This window comes from Monodon monoceros, unplaced genomic scaffold (assembly GCF_005190385.1).
Source record: "Monodon monoceros isolate NGI ecotype Baffin Bay Population unplaced genomic scaffold, NGI_Narwhal_1 Super_Scaffold_8, whole genome shotgun sequence".
NCBI classification, from domain to species: domain Eukaryota; kingdom Metazoa; phylum Chordata; class Mammalia; order Artiodactyla; family Monodontidae; genus Monodon; species Monodon monoceros.
The window spans coordinates 70,636,472-70,654,756 of record NW_021703785.1 but is presented as its reverse complement, the minus strand read 5'-3'; the positions used below and the strand labels follow the sequence as shown (position 1 = coordinate 70,654,756).

The 18,285-nt window shown below is 41.7% G+C and overlaps 1 protein-coding gene across 1 annotated transcript in view; it reads right to left on the bottom strand.

Moving 5' to 3' along the window:
* USP12 (ubiquitin specific peptidase 12) overlaps positions 1-16,858 on the bottom strand; it is a 48,541-nt gene extending 31,683 nt beyond the window's left edge. The window contains exons 1-2 of the mRNA XM_029210320.1: positions 16,772-16,858; positions 10,575-10,655 (exon numbers count right to left, since the gene is read on the bottom strand). The gene's annotated coding sequence lies outside the window, so the exon portion shown is untranslated. The remainder of the gene's footprint in view (positions 1-10,574; positions 10,656-16,771) is intronic.
* Positions 16,859-18,285: the final 1,427 nt, after the last annotated feature.

Here is an 18,285-nt window from a genome sequence, read left to right as displayed (position 1 = left end):
CATTATTCTCCATCCGTCAGAAGGACGTGGACTCGGCTCCAGAGTTGAACCCTGAACTGCAGCCCCACCTCTCACTGGCCACGTGGCCTGGAGCAGGTGACTGATCACTCAGCCTCAGTTTCCTTCTCTTTAATAACAGGGGAGAAAGTCATCCTACTTTACAGAGAAAATAACACAGGGTTTAATAACTATTTTTCACCTTCTTTTTTCCTTCCCATTAATAGACACTGACTCCCAAAGCTGGCTAATAAAACCCCTAGAAGTCCATCACTGAGGAGCTGGGGAGTAGACAAGGGACGAGGACAGTTCTCAGAGAACTGCCACGGGGCGGGGTCAGGCATACAGTAACCAGAAACAGGCAAGTGGAGAAGAATGCTGAAGAACGGGCACTCTTCAATTATGTCCATAAATACATGCACACGTTTGCTTATATTTTAAAACTAGGAAGAATATATCAAAAGCTAATAAAAATGGTTATATAGAGAGAAAGGGAAAAGAGTAAGAGCAATGAAAGTGAGACTGCTGTACACGTACACGGTTATAAAAAGTTTACCTTGTAACCATATTTTTAAAAACTAAATTAAAATGAAAAAGACAGAATAAATTCCTAAAATTGAAAATAAATAGAAATAAATCAGACCTAAACGTGTACCAAGTTGGTGGTAGAACTACGTAAAGAAAAGAGTGAGGGCTTCCCTGGTGGTGCAGTGGTTAAAAATCCGCCTGCCAATGCAGGGGACACGGGTTCGAGCCCCGGTCCGGGAAGATCCCACACGCTGCAGAGCAACTAAGCCTGTGTGCCACAACTAGAGCCCACGAGCCACAACTACTGAAGCCCATGCGCTTAGAGCCCGTGCTCCGCAACAAGAGAAGCCACCGCGATGAGAAGCCGGCACCACAAGGAAGAGTAGCCCCCACTCGCCACAACTAGAGAAAGCCCGTGCACAGGAAAAAAACCCCAACACAACCAAATAAATTTTAAAATAAATAATAAAGCTTTTTAAAAAAAGAAAAGAATGACTTCAAATAACTTTAAAACACAGGATTTTTACTGTCCATGCCTACTGAACTACAGTCTAAGAACAAAGAAGTCTTAAAACAGCATTCAGTACTCACACTGTTAGAATTAACCCATTGATATTGCTATTTTGAAACCACTAAAGATATACTGTAAGACAAAGCAAGGAAGGAATTATGTTAATATCCCCTAGGAATCAAAAAAAATGTTTTAAAATTTATTTTTGGCTGTGTTAGGTCTTCGTTGCTGTGCACAGGCTTTCTTCAGTTGTGGCGAGCAGGGGCTACTCTTCGTTGGGGTGCGTGGGCTTCTCACTGTGGTGGCTTCTCTTGTTGTGGAGCACGGGCTCTAGGCGCATGGGCTTCAGCAGTTGTGGTGCACGGGCTCAGTAGTTGTGACTCGTGGGCTCAGTAGTTGTGGCATGCGGGCTCTAGAGTGCAGGCTCAGTAGTTGTGGTGCATGGGCTTAGTTGCTCTGCAGCACGTGGGCTCTTCCTGGACCAGGGCTCAAACCCACGTCTCCTGCATTGGCAGGCAGATTCGTAACCACTGTGCCATCAGGGAAGCCCATAATCAAATTTTTTAACGAAAAGGAAAAAAGATACAATAGTAAAAGTCAGAAGAGTAAAAGCCCTTTAAAGTTAAATTGGAATTAGAAATAGCAGTATAAACTCATGCCTCTTTGTAAATCTCAAAGTGTGTGTGTGTGTTTGCGTTCTCAGGTTCTGTCCACTGAAAAGGCCTCCACATCAATAAATTTCCCCTGCATCCAGATTGTGGCCTCTAAGAACCCTTTTCCCACAAAAAGGAACTAGGACGACTTACTGATATGGCTATACAACGTAATGGACAGGAAATGTACAATGTACAAGATTAGCCTGGAATATCTTTTTGTGTGGCTTGAAGAGCCAACTTTCATCAAAAAAGAATTACTGCAATGGATTAAAAAGCACATCAACTACACAAATATCTATGTGGTTTATTAGTCTCCAGTGGAAGTTGTAAACAAGAATATAAAAAAGGAAAGCATCAAAGTTTTACCCCACCTTTCTCATAAAAACCGTGTTTCAGGGGGCATTTAAAGTTATTGTTTAGAGAATAATTCTGGCTAATAAATCCAGAAGAAATCATTGTAAATAATGGATTGGGTGATAATTATCCCTGGATACCTAAAACATTTGGTTAAAGGTTGGGGGGGAACTTTAAAATGGGGGGCTCAGACCTGAACGCCCAATGCATTCCAGCATCACTCAAAATGAACAGCCAAAACTTTACATCCCGTGATGTGGTGCACCAAGAAATATGCAGCAATTCCTATAAAGTATTCTTGCCTTGAAAAACAAAATAAAATCCCTAAACTTTAACCAAGTGTCTAGATTGAACTACCAATTTACAAGATACTCAGGGAACAGAGGAAGAAGTTAAATACCCCAAAAAAGGAACAGGACAACGGACTCAGCGAAGATTTACAACTTCTATGTTCACATTGCTAGTCGGAGCCAAGAACTGATTTCGTAAAGACAGATGTGTTTACAGGCTTTCCAGAGAAATGCTAAAAGTATATGACAATGATGCATAGATATCATTGATCATGAATACAACCATGGATATCCTTCAATAAAGCCTATCCAGGGGCTAAGTACACCTGCAGTAGAATCTCCAATACTACTAAGATTATCTTACCAATTAATCAGTATTAATTAGTCTGAAAAATACTAGTAATTGTACAACAGTCTAATGACTCCAATGACCAACAAACTATGGCTTTGTAAACTGAACAGAAGATACAATCCCCATAATTTGGACATTTTATTAAAGAATAAACAACAGGGAACTCTAACAACTTCCACAGAGCAGGCAGATAAACAAAAGACAGCAGCTCACAGTATATTAGAAACATTTATGATGATGAAGCTTGACCCACTAATAAAATAGCAAATAAAATAAGCGATGGAACTGGCATGTGGAGAATGCTGAAGTCCGCCTCCTGCTAAGCTTCTGACTACAAGCAATAGGTAACATTACAACCAACCTTGGAGGCTTTCTACTATGGTCTTCTTTACTTACCTTCATCAACCCCATTAAAGAAAAAGTAAAGGTTGAAACTACTACTATTTCTCCAGAATAAACTAACTTTCAATCTTATTCGTAACTTTGAAGCTTTTCCTTCAATTTCCCTGATTTTTAGTAGTGACTTTCACTGAAGTTTCTGAAACCTAAAAACACATCGTTCAAGCATATAGCTTTCATGCAAAAGACTGTCTGGGATGATTTCCTCTGCACTCTTGCTTCTGAATAGGATTGAAACCTACCCTGTGCTTTTTCAGCTGGTTCTGAAGATCAAAGGCATGACCAGGTTTAAAATCAGGGGAAACAAATATTAAAGACCTGATCACTGACTTCTCAATTGTTTATTGAACACAGTGACCTATCCCTGCTTTCTCTGAGTCTTGGGGAAAAAAAAAAAAAAAGATTTCTCATATCCCCATCAATAAGATCATTTTGAGCACATATCCCTAATACATGCATTATTTGTTTAGAAATAATATATATACTACATTATGTACACTAAAAATATAACAAATGTGATTAAGATGAACATTTCAAATTATTATATTAATTTTTTATTTTCACTAAAAATTATTAAGTAAGAGCAATGAGACTTAGTATGCTTTTTTGTAAACTATGTGTTATAGATTTTAATAGAGTGATTTGACAGTTCAGTTATTTGGCTATGTAGTTCTAAGGGATATCAAAGTTGAAAAAGGTATCTTCGTAAAGATACATACATAGGTCCAAGTGGAAAAGACTCTCTCCTTGACAGCCTTTACTTTCTAAACTATGGTATTAGATCGTCGATCCTATCTATCAAATTTGTTTGAATTCATTTAAGTAATTATCTGTCTTGACAGCAGCAAAGCCTGGCCACTGAGCACACAGGATCTGAAAACAAGCTATCTAGGTTCAAGTCTGGTTCTGCTACCCGACCCTAGGAAACTACCAAGCCACTCTCTCTTCATCGGTTTCCTCATGTGTAAATGACATTTATAACAGCACCCACCTCTACAACCTTGTAAAGAATTAAATGAATGATCTGCATGAAGAACTTACCATGGTTCGGAATACCTCATCACTACATGGTTATTTTTGAAACAACCTTTTTGAGCCATCTGTCCCTTTTGAAAAATTAGCTTAGCTGAAATAGATTAAATCCTGTAGTCCCTAAGTCTACACTTGAATCATAATAGATTGCAACAGCACAAATGAGTAAGAGGGGTGATACTGTTAGCCTTTGGTACTATGCAACTCGCAATGACATAGGAACACTACACACATGGACAGAGTAGTATGGGTGCCAACGTCAACCAATTATTAAGAATTAGTAAAGCTTAACCTATATCTTTCCTTTTCAGATAAAAATAAACACTAGAAATGCTCATACTTTGGTCCCCAATGAATCACCTTACATATTTCATTTGGAAACTACTGGTTTTAATCACAATTATGTCAACAGTATTACCTTTAAAAAATGTTTTTAAATGTTTAAGTGCCCCACGGTCCTCCATGCTGGCTGGCGAGGGTGCCATCCTGTGAACACCCTCCCTTCTACGGGAAGGCCCTCCTCCCCCAACCACAATCTGTTTAGGTGGCCCTGTTTTACATAAGTCTACCCACCCCCTCTCTGCAGCCAGGTGAACCTAATCCAGATTCTCATGGACATCTGTTCCTCCCCGCTCCCTTGCCCCCCTGCCCCAGGCTTCCTCACGGGAACCGACTTCTCTGTGCAAGCTCTGTACGACTGTCAGTCACAAGCTCTTCTGTAGACCCTGCAACAGGGTCGGGCACTGGATCCAATCTGGCCAGAGGCCTTGGGGCAGAGTTCTTTGGTCAGGTTTGATATGGACGGTCTGGGATCTCTGATGACATAAGATGGCCATCAGCTGGAGAGAAGCTAAAGGAAAAGGAAACCAATGCAAAAGAAAACAGAACCAAGAGACACAGGCCTAATCAACTTTACAACCTACAACCTACAAAACCTTCCATTTTTATTTCTCACTCTCCTCCATAATGGCCCCTGTTCCCTGGGTTCAGAGTTCCAACTAGTGACTACTAGCAATTCAGGTTAAAAAGACTTTTATAACGGTCTAGCCCCACAAACCTACTTGTGTTTGGGAACCTATTGTGTTAGAAAATTAAAATAAAATCATATAATGAAATGATTTTTAAAAGGCTATTAAAAATGGAGAGACTGGGCTTCACTGCTGGCGCCGTGGTTGGGAATCCGCCTGCCAATGCAGGGGACAAGGGTTCAATCCCTGGTCCGGGAAGATCCCACATGCCGCGGAGCAACTAAGCCCGTGCGCCACAACTACTGAGCCTGTGCTCTACTAGAGCCCGTGAGCCATAACTACTGAAGCCCACGCACCTGGAGCCCGTGCTCCGCAACAAGAGAACCCACTGCGGTGAGAGGCCCGGGCACCACAACGAAGAGCAGCCCCCACTCGCCGCAACTAGAGAAAGCCCGCGTGCAGCAACGAAGACCCAGTGCAGCCAAAATAATAATAATAATAAAATTTTTAAAAAATGGAGAGACTGCACGGAAAGTAGGAAAGAGATACTACTAGTCTAAGTCACTACTATCAACTTTACTAAAATAAGTACTCATTAGCTACAAGACAAAGGAAAAAGGCAATCTGGTTTATCAGATTAAACAATTAGTTTTCAAAGAATTTAGCTGACTATAAACAGCAGACACGTAAGGGGGGTATTTCACAGCAAAAGAAAAGCTTCCACAGGCTCCTCTCCCTCCTCAAGGTGGCTTCTGCACCCCGAGCCACACAAGTATTTCCCCTCTCCTAACATCCTGTACCATCAGAAATACTAACGTGTTCACAAGAGTTAACCCAACAGGAAATCCCCACTCTATGTATTATGCAAATCACAGTGATGGCATCAGAGTTACCATTAAGAGTAAATGGCCATAAAAGCTATCATTTGTGAAAATATTCCTCCAAGATAAAAACATCTACAACTGAAAATAATGGAAAACAGACTGTTATTAACAAAGTGAAGAGTAACCACTCTGAATTTTCTGGTAGATTAATTAACTGTGGGGTTTTGGGGTGTTTTTTTTCCCTTCTCTCCATAAAAAAAAGAAAAAAAGTCTAATTTTCTAACTGCCCAAATACACACACTATTTCCCAAAAGCAAGTGCTATTGAGTGATTCTACCACTTACTGGTCGGTCGCAAAAAGGGATCCAATCAGGCAGATCTAATGGGAACCCTTTTCAGTATTAGCTTTTTGTAAGAGCAATTAAAATGAACCTGCACAGTTAGCTAAGAACAGACTGATGAAAAGAAAATATACATGTGCCTCATTTTAACAGAATCCAATTGCTAGGAAAGATTAACCCCCAAGTGCCTTAAAGCAGCTACCTTCCATGTTGTTTATAACACTAACTACTTGGCAGACAGGCACAGGGACAGGAGGAAGATGTTAAAATGTTCATCTCTCAGTTAACTAAGCCATCTCCCCGACCCCTCAAAGCTCCAACCTTAATTTTTAAGGGGCTCTATAATAGTGTGATAGCTCTACAAAGAAAAAAGGGGGAAGGAAACGAGAGAGAAGGGTGATGACAATTTAAGAGCTGAAAACAGAGCTTATGGAAACCGGTTAAAGGTACGCAACACAGCTGCAAAGTAGCCTGAGGGCACAGATCAAAGAAGAAGTTCATCACTATCCTAGTTCTGCTGCATCTACTCCGACCACCAATTTATTTCTGCGTGTAACTCAAGGTGTTCCTCAATCTTTCACAGCTGGAGCCCTGGCTACCTTAGGGATCTCAATTCCTCATCATAATAACCAGGCCCAGAGATCAGAAACTGTTCTCAGAAATTCCTGCTTTCCTTGGTTTTACTGAATCTCGGTTACTCGGCTTCAGGGAGAAATACAAATTCTACCTTTTGAATTTAGACTGATACACATGAAGTAGTAAAAATGATACCTTCTTAGAAACTTTTTTGTTTGTTTTTTTACACACAATCAACACTGGTATTTGGATACTGGTATCCAATTAAAAACAACATACCAGCAGAAGAAAAAATAATATAGAGAGAGCTTTAAGACTCGTTTACTTGTTTTGAGGTTATCTGCAAAAAAGTCAGTTAGACACAAAATGGAGAGATTGGAATGTTTATGCTGGAGAAGGTAAAGGGAAAACAGCCTTCAATATAGAAAATACTACTACTCTAAGGAAAATGGGTTCTTCTGGGACACTAAAAATGGGCACAACTTTTCTACAATTTAAGACACAAATTAGCTTTGGAGGCTGAGCCAAGTAAGGGCGGTAGCCACAGCCACAGGGAAAGGGCAACGAGACTGAAGAGCTGGGGTCTGCCACCCCCAGAACTGAAAGGAGGCTTCTGATCACTAGACAACTCTGTAAGTATGCGCATTTCAGATATCAGAAGTAGAGGCCAACCTGCTCAATAAACAAGAAAAATTAAATATATTCATTTAACTCTCCTCCCCACGATACCCTAATAAAATGACAGTAAAAGAACAGATTAGGCAAAAACTCAAAAGGCCAAAGACGACAATGAGAGATTAGAGGTATCAGCGAACTTCTAGAAAACAGAAGGCAGACGGAGGAGAAGTAGCCCAAATGTCTCTAAGAGACAAATGGGTAACAACGGACTCACCTCTAAAGGGTCAGAGACGTTTTGTGGGGTGGGAACCTCTGAGAACACCAGTCTGGTCCTCAGTCTTTAAAAGGACCATTTAGACCCCCAGGCACTCAACTCTTCCTTCAGCTGCAGGTTTAGTCTCCACAGCAGATGAAGAGGAGACTCTGGGTGGAGAACCCTTAAGGACAGCAGTGAGGCACCGAGCAGGAAACAGGACCAAATAAAACCCCGAATAACCCCCCACCCCCACCCCAGACAGGCGCTGGAGGAGGCTTCCCGGCAGAAGATAAACAGCCCCAGAGAGACAGCTCCAGCTACTGAACTGGGATGGGGGCCATGGGAGGGAGGGGCATTCGCCAGGGGCCACCCTAGACTGAAAGAGCAGCCCCACCACAACACAAGAAGCCCCAGTCATCCTTTCAGCATTTCACCCTTATAGATGAGTGCAATTTGAGGAAAGCTTCCAACAGGAAAGATACCAAAGTTTAAAAGGGGGCGGGGAATAAACTCCAAGGTCTCAGAAGCAATCCAGTAAGCATCAGAAAACCTCAGCAACAACAAAAACTATAAATGACACCCTGCGAAAAGGAACAGAAAACACTGCCCCCATGAAACAAGAGAAGAAAAAAAAGTAACACTGTAAGAAATAAAAAATGCAATGACCTGGACAAAAAAGTTGAAGATATAGTCTAAAATGTAGAATAAGGCAGGTGATCAAAAATGGGAGAATAAGAGAAATAAAGAATCAGACTAAGTGCTTCAATATACAGCTAACCATATCAAAAAAAGACAAAACAGAGAAATTACAATGATAGGAAGAAAATTATCCCAATAACAGTATCAGAAATGTTTTACACCTGGGGGAAATAAATCATCAGTCTGAATGGGTCCATAAACACTCAGCACAACAGGGTCCCCATCAAGACACAGGATTAGATTTCAGAACACTGTGGATAGAGAATATCCTTAAGGCCTCCCAAAACCTTTTTAAAACGGATAAAAAAAGCCCTGTACATAAGAGATCGAGAACCAGAATGGCATCCACCCTCTCAGCATCAACAGAAGCCAGAAAGCAGTGGAGTAAGCCCTGAAAAATTCTGAAGGAAAGTTGTAACCTAGGATGGATATCTAGTTCTAACAATAACCAAAACAGTCTTAAATATACAAGATCTCAAAGTCTGTATCCATGCACATTCCCTAAACAAGCATCTACAGAAGGTGTCCCACAAAGCAAGGGAGGAAAAACCCGGAAAGAAGTCGGGATGAAGGAAAGGAGACAAGTGCAGGGAATGTGAAGGGCGATGGAAGAGACATCGCCAGGTACAGGCTGCACAGAAGGAGCACGGGGGGCTGGGTGGTACCTGACAGGCACGGCTCAGTGGAAACGGATACTGAGAAGGTCTTTTTGGCTTTCTTTAGTTCTGCTGAAGGCTTTGGGAAGAATAAATGAAAGTTTAGGACATGGAAAAATAAAGCAATGATTAATTCCATATTGGGAGAACGGGGGAAAGTGAAGTTGGGCAGGGATGGTGAGAAAAGAGAGTGAAGTTTCTTATCTGCCAAAACAGGAAGTCAGTAGTTTGTCCGTTTTTTTTTAATGGCAGTGTAAGTACCTTATTTAGGCTGTAAGGATACATTCCAGAAAAAATAGCCCGAGGACTAATGAGTGGCCTCCTCTAGGGAGGGGAAGAGGAGGAGGGTGGGCACTGCTGACCCTGTGTTACTAGCTTATGCCCAGCGCAGACAGACAGAGAAGGGTCCCCAAGCAAGGCAAGACACACATACCACTGCAACTGCCCTCCTCAAATTGCACAAGGAATCTATCTGTACATAATGACGTGCTAGTACTCAGTAACACGCCAATCTGTTCAACATAACTTGCTTTCTTACCTGTATTATCACCAATACACCTATTTTAAAACACTCGCCATGGATCCATGTAACAGTACAGCACAGCGCAAACTACCATGACAACTACATAACAAAGATTTGTGGTGTTTCCTCATGGTTCAGGAAAGAGTTAAAAATTCTAAAGAAAGTTCTTCCAAAGTTTTAATAATGTATAATTACAATGATTGCCTCCATAAGGGCAAGGCTATGTTTTCTTCTTATATTTCACACTTTTAAATCTATACCACTGGAACAACGCCAGAAGCAAACTGACAAAGACGCTATAGACACATGGGGGCATTTACAAAACTATATTTATATCTGTACATTTGGACCACTTATATTTAGACACGTAAATAATTCTCAAAGCATCAAAGAGATCATTTGGTCTAGGCCATATGAAATTTTGGTTATGAGAAAATTCTGACACAAAATAGGAAAAAAAAATCAGGCTGACAAGTTAGAAACTGTTCCAAGACTCTTAAGACTTCAGGCAATGGGGACTTCCCTGGTGGCACAGTGGTTAAGAATACGCCTGCCAATGCAGGGGACACGGGTTCGAGCCTGGTCCAGGAAGATCCCACAGGCCACAGAGCAACTAAGCCCGTGCGCCACAACTACTGAGCGTGTGCTCTAGAGAGCCCATGAGCCACAACTACTGAAGCCTGTGCACCTAGAGCCCGGGCTCTGCAACAAGAGAAGCCACCGCAGTGAGAAGCCCGCACACCGCCATGAAGACCCAACACAGCCAAAGAAAATAATAATAATAAATAAATAATAAATTAAAAAAAAAAAAGACTTCAGGCCATGTTGTTTCCCTCCCATTAGAGATAATCTTGAAATTCCAAGTCATGTTTCTTGGCATTAAGTCTACTGATACAAAGGAACAAATTTCCTTTAATAAATTATGAACTGCATTCATCATTCTTAACACTACTTCCAAGCATAATTTGAAGGCTACGTATCAACGGATACTTACATTGACTAATCCAAAATAGTGCTCATTGACTGGAAACTGTTCTGGACCAATCTCTTTCTCTAATGCCGAGGCATTGGCGCCCTATAAAATGAAAAACAGACATCTTAGTATTTACAGTAGTTTCCCAATACTGTCACAATTATATACACATTACAGAGAAACCCTTAAAATAATTTTCTTGTTGGGGCTTCCCTGGTGGCGCAGTGGTTGAGAGTCCGCCTGCCAATGCAGGGGACACGGGTTCGTGCCCCGCTCTGGGAAGATCCCACATGCCGCGGAGCGGCTGGGCCCGTGAGCCATAGCCGCTGAGCCTGCGCGTCCGGAGCCTGTGCTCCACAACGGGAGAGGCCACAACAGTGAGAGGCCCGCATACCGCAAAAAAAAAAAAATAATAATAATAATAATTTTCTTGTTCCCTATAACTACCTAAACATTATGGAAAGAAAACAAAGGGTGATAGTGAAGAATAAAGGCTTTTAATAATATGACCAAAAACTAGTTTGCAGGAACATTCTCATGGACAAAGCCTGGATCAAGGAATTATATCAAATCCTGTTCCTTGTTTTAAGTAATGGATGTGAGCCCCTGCTGTATCACATGGTCTAACAGGAGTGTAATCTCAGAGCAGCCATCTCAGAGAGCTGAAATTTTGTGAAATTAAATATGCATATATTCAGTGACCTAACACTTCTTCAGAGGTATATACCTGAAAATTTCTCAGACAGAATTAAAGGTGACAAGAACGTTTGCTGAAATGTCACTGACGACTGCACAGCTGACTGCAATCTAGATGGTCTATAAAACGACAGCATAGTATGTAGCAGTCAGAATAGATGAACTAGGTTTACATACAAAAACATGGATACTTGTCAAAAACATAATAGTAAGTAAACAAAGTAAAAACGAGATCCACATATATATATAAAACAGTACATGGCAAACGGCTGGAAGAATGTACATGAAACACACTTGAGTGGGGCTGGAAGAGGGCCGGGATGTGGAACTGCAGGGTGAAGGACAAAAAGGAAAAAATAAAATAAAGCCCAACAAAAGAGGGGCCTTGCCCAGACAGTAACTGTGTGTCATGGTCTCAGGAATACGACCGACTCAATTCTGTGCATCTGAGGTCTCTGAAGGAAAAGGGACGGGGAGTCGGGGGAAGTGGTGGGCAGCACACAGGCCCTGAGTACCAGCACACACTAGCAAATGGGCTCAAGACGTAGCCTGAAAGGGAAGTAAAAGCAATTCTGAGAACATAGTAACTCTGCATCATTCTACCTGGAAATTCCCAAGAACACACACTACCAGACAAATACAACTGATTCTACTCACAAAACAGCCCAACACCACCTTGCGGAGCTGCACACAAGACGACAACACGACACACACACCATGCCTCCCCCAAGGGTGCAACCACGGTCACCACCACCAGGTGCCCATAGCCCACCCCTGCTGTTTCCTAAGCCTGGGAAGCCCAGACCTTTTTGTCAGACGATGCCTCTTCAACTTCCTGATGGGCCAGGCCTGAAATAAGTACTGATGAAAGGGACCGGGTGGGTTGGTGGTCGAGTTCCACCAAAACGAGACATTTCCTCTAAAATGCCCTCCAGCCATCCAGCACTTGGATATATACACGATACTGTCTTTATTTTTTTAATTTAGGAATTACTATTCAGCTTTCTGTAAATCCCCAGCACAATCACTAGTTCACAGATACTGTTTATTTCTAAATTTGGCTCTCCATGAACTGTTTTATAACAACATGAAATTCAGTTATTACAGCAACTTCAAGATCCACTGAATAGAACCGTCTTGGTGGAAGGCTACAAGCCCGCTCTCCGCCCCCGCCAGCTCAAGTATGTTGTCGCAGAATTTCCTCACATATATTGAAAACTATCACTAAGCCACATGTAAGAATTTAAACTGATATTGGTGTATTCAAATGAGTATAGCCCCTTTCCCACACACACAAAAAAAAGACAAGAAAAGGTGCTATTATCCAAAGTACAACCTCATGCATCTATGTACTTGGGACAATAAAATGCCAGTACACATACCTGGGGAAAGCATTTCTGGCCCTCGGGATGAAGCAAGAACAGAACACCATGCGAGCGTTCTCCACTGTAACACCGATCGCATGCCACACCCGTGTGCTCTGACCACCCCATGTCCCACTGGTGTCCCTACACGCTTCCAGGCGCTGCTCAGAAAGCCCTTCCCCCACCCATCCTGGCCTCAGGGTAGTTTTGACTACGGTTCAAGTTCTTAGCCTCTCTGTGCCTCAAGTTCCTAAGGGTAAGAGGGAAATGGCACCAACTACTTTACAGAGTGGCTACGAATAAACTGAGTTGAAGCTTTTGCAAAAGCATCTGGCTGTGCCTTGTACGTGAGCCGGTGTCCGTAAATGCTGCTTCTCTTCTCTCCCTTCCCTTCAATTCCAAGGGGAAGAAAAGCTACTCTCATTGGCCAGTAATATTAATAAATATGACCAGCTCCATGCAATAGCTAAGAAATAACAAGAGAAGGAAACAAAAATCAGAAGGAGAAAATGAGGAAGCTTCATTAAAAAAACAGATCATCTCCTCAATCTGGCCAACTCCACAACACGGCCCCTGGAAGAACCCTCACAATACTCCCCCAAAGCCGAACCACCAGCAGAACCACAATCCAACGAGGCTGGATTGAGGAGGAGGTTAAGTGCGATGAAGTGGAAACTCAGACCACTGTCATTTAACCTTTCTGGTAATTTAAGAATTTTTATTTGCAAAATAAAAGGGCCAGTCTCCTCAGCAATTTTCTAGACCCCCAGCTCTAAGCTTATCTGTTGGGTTTTCAAGTAAGCGTTTACACAAACTTAGGTTTTCACAGCCGAAGATCAGGTAATCTCTAAAGTGCCTTCTAACTTAACATTCTGTCATACTTGCAATCACTTTTATCGACACTTCTGAGGACACTACTGTATTAACACAAAGCTCCAGGGAATTCTAAGCCAACTGACACATGCCGAGCAACACGATTCGACAGGGAGGGATTGTGGCTGCAGATACAGCAAGGGCAGCAGATCGAAACGGACAGGACGGAGAGGACGGAATTGGCTTGGCGGCACTTCTAAAGCAAGGCACAGAGCAGTAAACTACACCTCAGCACAGCATAAGGACGCCGCAGAGCGGATCCTGTGAACTACAGGAGGAGAGCCCCACGGCAGGACTTCAAGACTTTCTTGCAGAAATGACCAGAGCACACGCCTACCTCTAGCCGAATGCTAACTACAAAGGCAGAGTGTAGACAAGGCAATCCAGTTTCCGATGAGCGCTTTTTTTTAAATTTAAGTGTTTTCAACACTAGAGTTAGATATAACTGGTGAAAAACCACCACGAAGCCGAAAACTTGCCACACAATTTTTAGTACGTTTACCAGAGTTCTCAAACATCATCCCTTGAAGATGTTATTGAAGGCTGACACTCCCTATCATGTCAAATAACAGTCAGTCAAGCTCCACAAGATTTCAATTGAGCCTAGAACAAGTCAACATCCAACAGTAATGGCTCTGAACAGCCCTGCATCCCCACAGTTGAAAAATAGGACCCCACTGCAGTTAACAATGCTTCACGAAATCACGATTCTTTACTGGGATAAAGGGAAGAAACGTTGGTGTTCTCAGGAATTTCTGCTCTAAAGCTTTCGTGAGGAACAGGATTCATCTGTTTTGCCTGAGAACACAGCACGCTCAGAAGGAAGAAGGCATTCTTTCTGACTGTTCTGTCTCCATTATTGTAACTTACGTAAGATTATTTTAGACTCAGTATCTATTACTACAAATTCATCAAGAAGAAGTAATTAGATAATAATAATTTACTGAGCTGGTGAGAAAATAAGGAATCTGCAGAAGCCAAAAAACGAAGCCATGGGAGAACGCTGGGAGATAAGCAAATGCCAAAGACAGATTTTACATGGAGGTCACCTGCCAACACTAGTGACCTGTGCACCCTACTCTGACAGCTGGATGGAACAGAGCGTGGTAACCAGGTGCTGAAGCTTAGGGCCCACCAAAGACAGGGAGGCCAGCAGAAGACCCCAGCATGACAGTGAGCCCAAGAGGGCTACGTCTTCAGCTAAGGGGGAACGAGAAATAACCCTGCACCACAGAAGGAGATGGCAACGAAACCTGCCTGACCTGTCCTTGGTGTGGGAGTGCGGGAGATGATAAATATCTTCCCAACAGTCATAACCACAAGCTGGCCATAATCAAAGCTTGTGACCCAAATTCACACGTGCTATATGATCTTACAAACAAACAAAATCAGGCAGAAAATGTAATTCAAAGAGGTCCTGAGTTGACAGTGCCCTCTTCCACCCTACAACTAGCAACCAACAGAATACAAACTCACTCTAGAAGACAAATTCAATCCACCCCACAAAGAATTCCCACAAATAAAACTCCAAGAGATTTGAGTTCACAATCAAAAATCACACATACACAGAAAAACAAAGCACCACGAGTAAAAGCCAGCAGAAGCACAGATGGCAGAACTAGATTCAAGATATTAAACACCAGGACTATTTCAGACATGATGTAAAACAAATGCTTAATATGTGCAAAGAAATAGCAGAAGCTTGATTATAAGAACAAAGACGAAAATTTAAAGCCTCAGCTAATTTTTTTAAAGAACCAAATAAAACTTCTAAATGTAAAAATTATAAAACTTTTAAATATAAAAATTAATTGAAAGTTAAAAACTCAATGGTAACTATGAAGACAGTTCAAAACAACAACAACAAACAACAGTGGTTCCCAGGGATTAAGGAGAAGGAGGGATGGACAGGCAGAGCTGAGAGGATTTTTAGGGCAGTGAAAATACTCTGTACGATACTATAATGATGAATACATGTCATTGTACGTTTGTTCAAACCCACAGAAAGTACACCAAGGGTACACTGTAGTGTAAACTATGAACTTTAGGTGATTATGATGTGTCAGCATAGGTTCATCAATTGTAATAAGTGTGCCACTCTGGAGGCGCTGTTGACAAGGGGTGAGGCTGTGCACGTGCGGGCAGGAGGTATATGGGAAATCTCTGTACTTTCCCTTCAGTTTTGCTGTGAAACTAAAACTGTTCTTAAAAAAAAAAAAAAAAGTTTAATTAAATAAATAAAATCAGAAAGAAAAAAAAACCTCAACAGCTGTGCTTGAGAAACAAGGTTAATATTGGATAATATTTTAAAATCAATATCCCTGTCAATATAATGCTACTAATTGAAACTAAAGGTTTATTAAAAATAGGAAGTATTGTTTTACGGAAAGAATTTCATGGAAAAATGGAGCCATTATGGAGCTACTGAGAGAGACCAGGGTACACTAAAAATAGCACTCAACTAGCAAAGCTACAGGCTTGAGTCTGGCTCTGGCCATGCCACTAGCTAGCTGTAATACCTTGAGAAAAAATGCTGCTCTCTCGGGACCTGGGTTATCTCGTATGTAAGATCTCGATCTCTATAGTACCTCCATCCCCACATTTCTAACAATGTGTGAACCTACTGGCTCTTCCAATCTTATTAAAACATTAAGGATAAAATGTTGCACAGTCTATTAAAGGTCAGACACTAACAAGGCTCTGGATGAAAGTCAGTACAGTATCATCCTCAGAAACAATCATCCCATGTAAGACTTTGCAGGCCATGGAGTTAAGTGCCTCCTTAAACCTACCTAGTATGATTCTTAGAAAGCTGGATCATGCCAAAAATAACCACCCAAGCGAAAGAAGAGTCAGTTGAAACTATAAGGATACCCTTTATTTGCTGATAAGGATACCTATGTTTTGAAGATACCATCTGCAAATAGGAAAAAAGAAAATCACTTGGGAGACAGCTGCTTCTGATTAAATAATGTCTACACAGTCAACCGTGGAAAACACACATCTGACTGCCCTGCATGTGCCATTATGAGAAAGAAGCAATTACACAAAAGCAAACTGATACCCAGGAATGTTCTCAAGAAAGTAAATTAAGGAAATCTCTTCCACAATCTAAAGCTAGACTATGGTAAAAAATGGTATCTATGAAGACATATCATTTTGAAAAGCTAATTATGTTCAGTGTATACTGTTTAAGAAGGCAGGGTACTTAATACATTTTAGTAGGAAATAAAAAAATGATGAAAACCTATAAGATGAACATCTCCATCAAGAAAACATACTTACCAAGAATACAGTCGTCCCTCAGTATCTGTGGGGAATTGGTTCCAAGGACCTCCACGTGTACCAAAATCCAAGGATGCTCAAGACCCTTATGTGAAGTGGTGTAGTACTTGAGTATAACCTAGGCACACCCTCCCGTATGCTTTAAGTCATCTCTCAGTTACTTATAATACTCAATGCAATGTAAATGCTATGCAAATAGCTGCCAACACACAGCAAATTCAAGTTTTGCTTTTTGGAACCTTCCAGAATTTTTTTCCCAAATATTTTCAATCCTCGGATGTGGAACCCACAGATACGGCCGGCAGGCACTTCCTTCTTTACATTAGATAGTTACAGTTCTTTATAGCAGATAATCTGTATTTAATACAAACATGAGAAAATACATTTTCCCCACTTCTGTGTTTCAAGTCATATCTTAGAATCCAGTGTTTACCATTCCAAGTTTAATACTGAAGTGGGTCAGATCAGGTCAGTACCCAAAGGAGAACTGCCAGAACAGGCAGGAAAGGCTTCCTGATGATCAAAGGAGCAAGTGACCTTAGCCAACTAAGAACAGTTCTGGAGGCACAGGAAGAGCTGACGTGAGGAAGTGAACACATCCTTTGACTGCTGTAAAAGGATGACTCCAAAGTACGAAGAGGTAAGAAACAAGTTTCTGTCTCCTAAACAAGAAAACGGAGAAGAGAAGGCTGAAAGTCCATGCCTGTTCTCCCGGGAAACGCTGTACCCCCGAAACTAAGTCAAAGACAACAAACGTTTTAATGAAAAAACAAACCATTTCCATACCCTCAGTTTCAGGCATCATAAAAATCATCTCAAAGCAGCAGTCCTTCAGAAAAGATGAACCTCAGTAAGCATCTGAGTACTTCTGCCCAGCCCTGTGCCAAACGCTGTGGAACGTTATTTTCAAACAGTCACACCCATTAGTGGCGGGGTGAGGACAACTCAGTGGGTCACAGCCACCAGTGTCTTTTTCAGTAAAACAGAACAGATGACAGTACATCTCCCTACCAAGAGTAAACAACGGTCTGTGGAACTTTGGTTCCGATATTCCAGTATGCATATATGAGGTCTAACTTTAAAGCTGATTTTCACTGTGGGTTCAAGTCAGAAAACTTTTGATATACATTAAAAAGGATACAGAGAAACTGCCGAAGTCATAACCCAACTGGGGAGTACACAGTGAAAAAAAAATTAGTTTTTCATGATGACAGGTAGAAAATTATTTTAAAAATAAATCTAAAGTTATAAAGGAGAGAACAGATACCAAACTGCTCTGCTACAACACAGTACGCGCTACAGGGTGTCAGGACAGGAAAGACGCTGAGAGCTGGAGAATTCGGGGAAGGCTTCACAAACAGAGGGAACGAAAAAAGCCAAGCCTCGATTTTCCTTCCGAGGTATTTTCATCAGCGCTCTGCACGTGCCCTGATGCACGTGAGGGCGCGTCCCCCTCCAGCTCAGGCTGTGCCGCACTGAGCGAGGCCCACAGACCAGGAGGCCTGCCTTCCTGG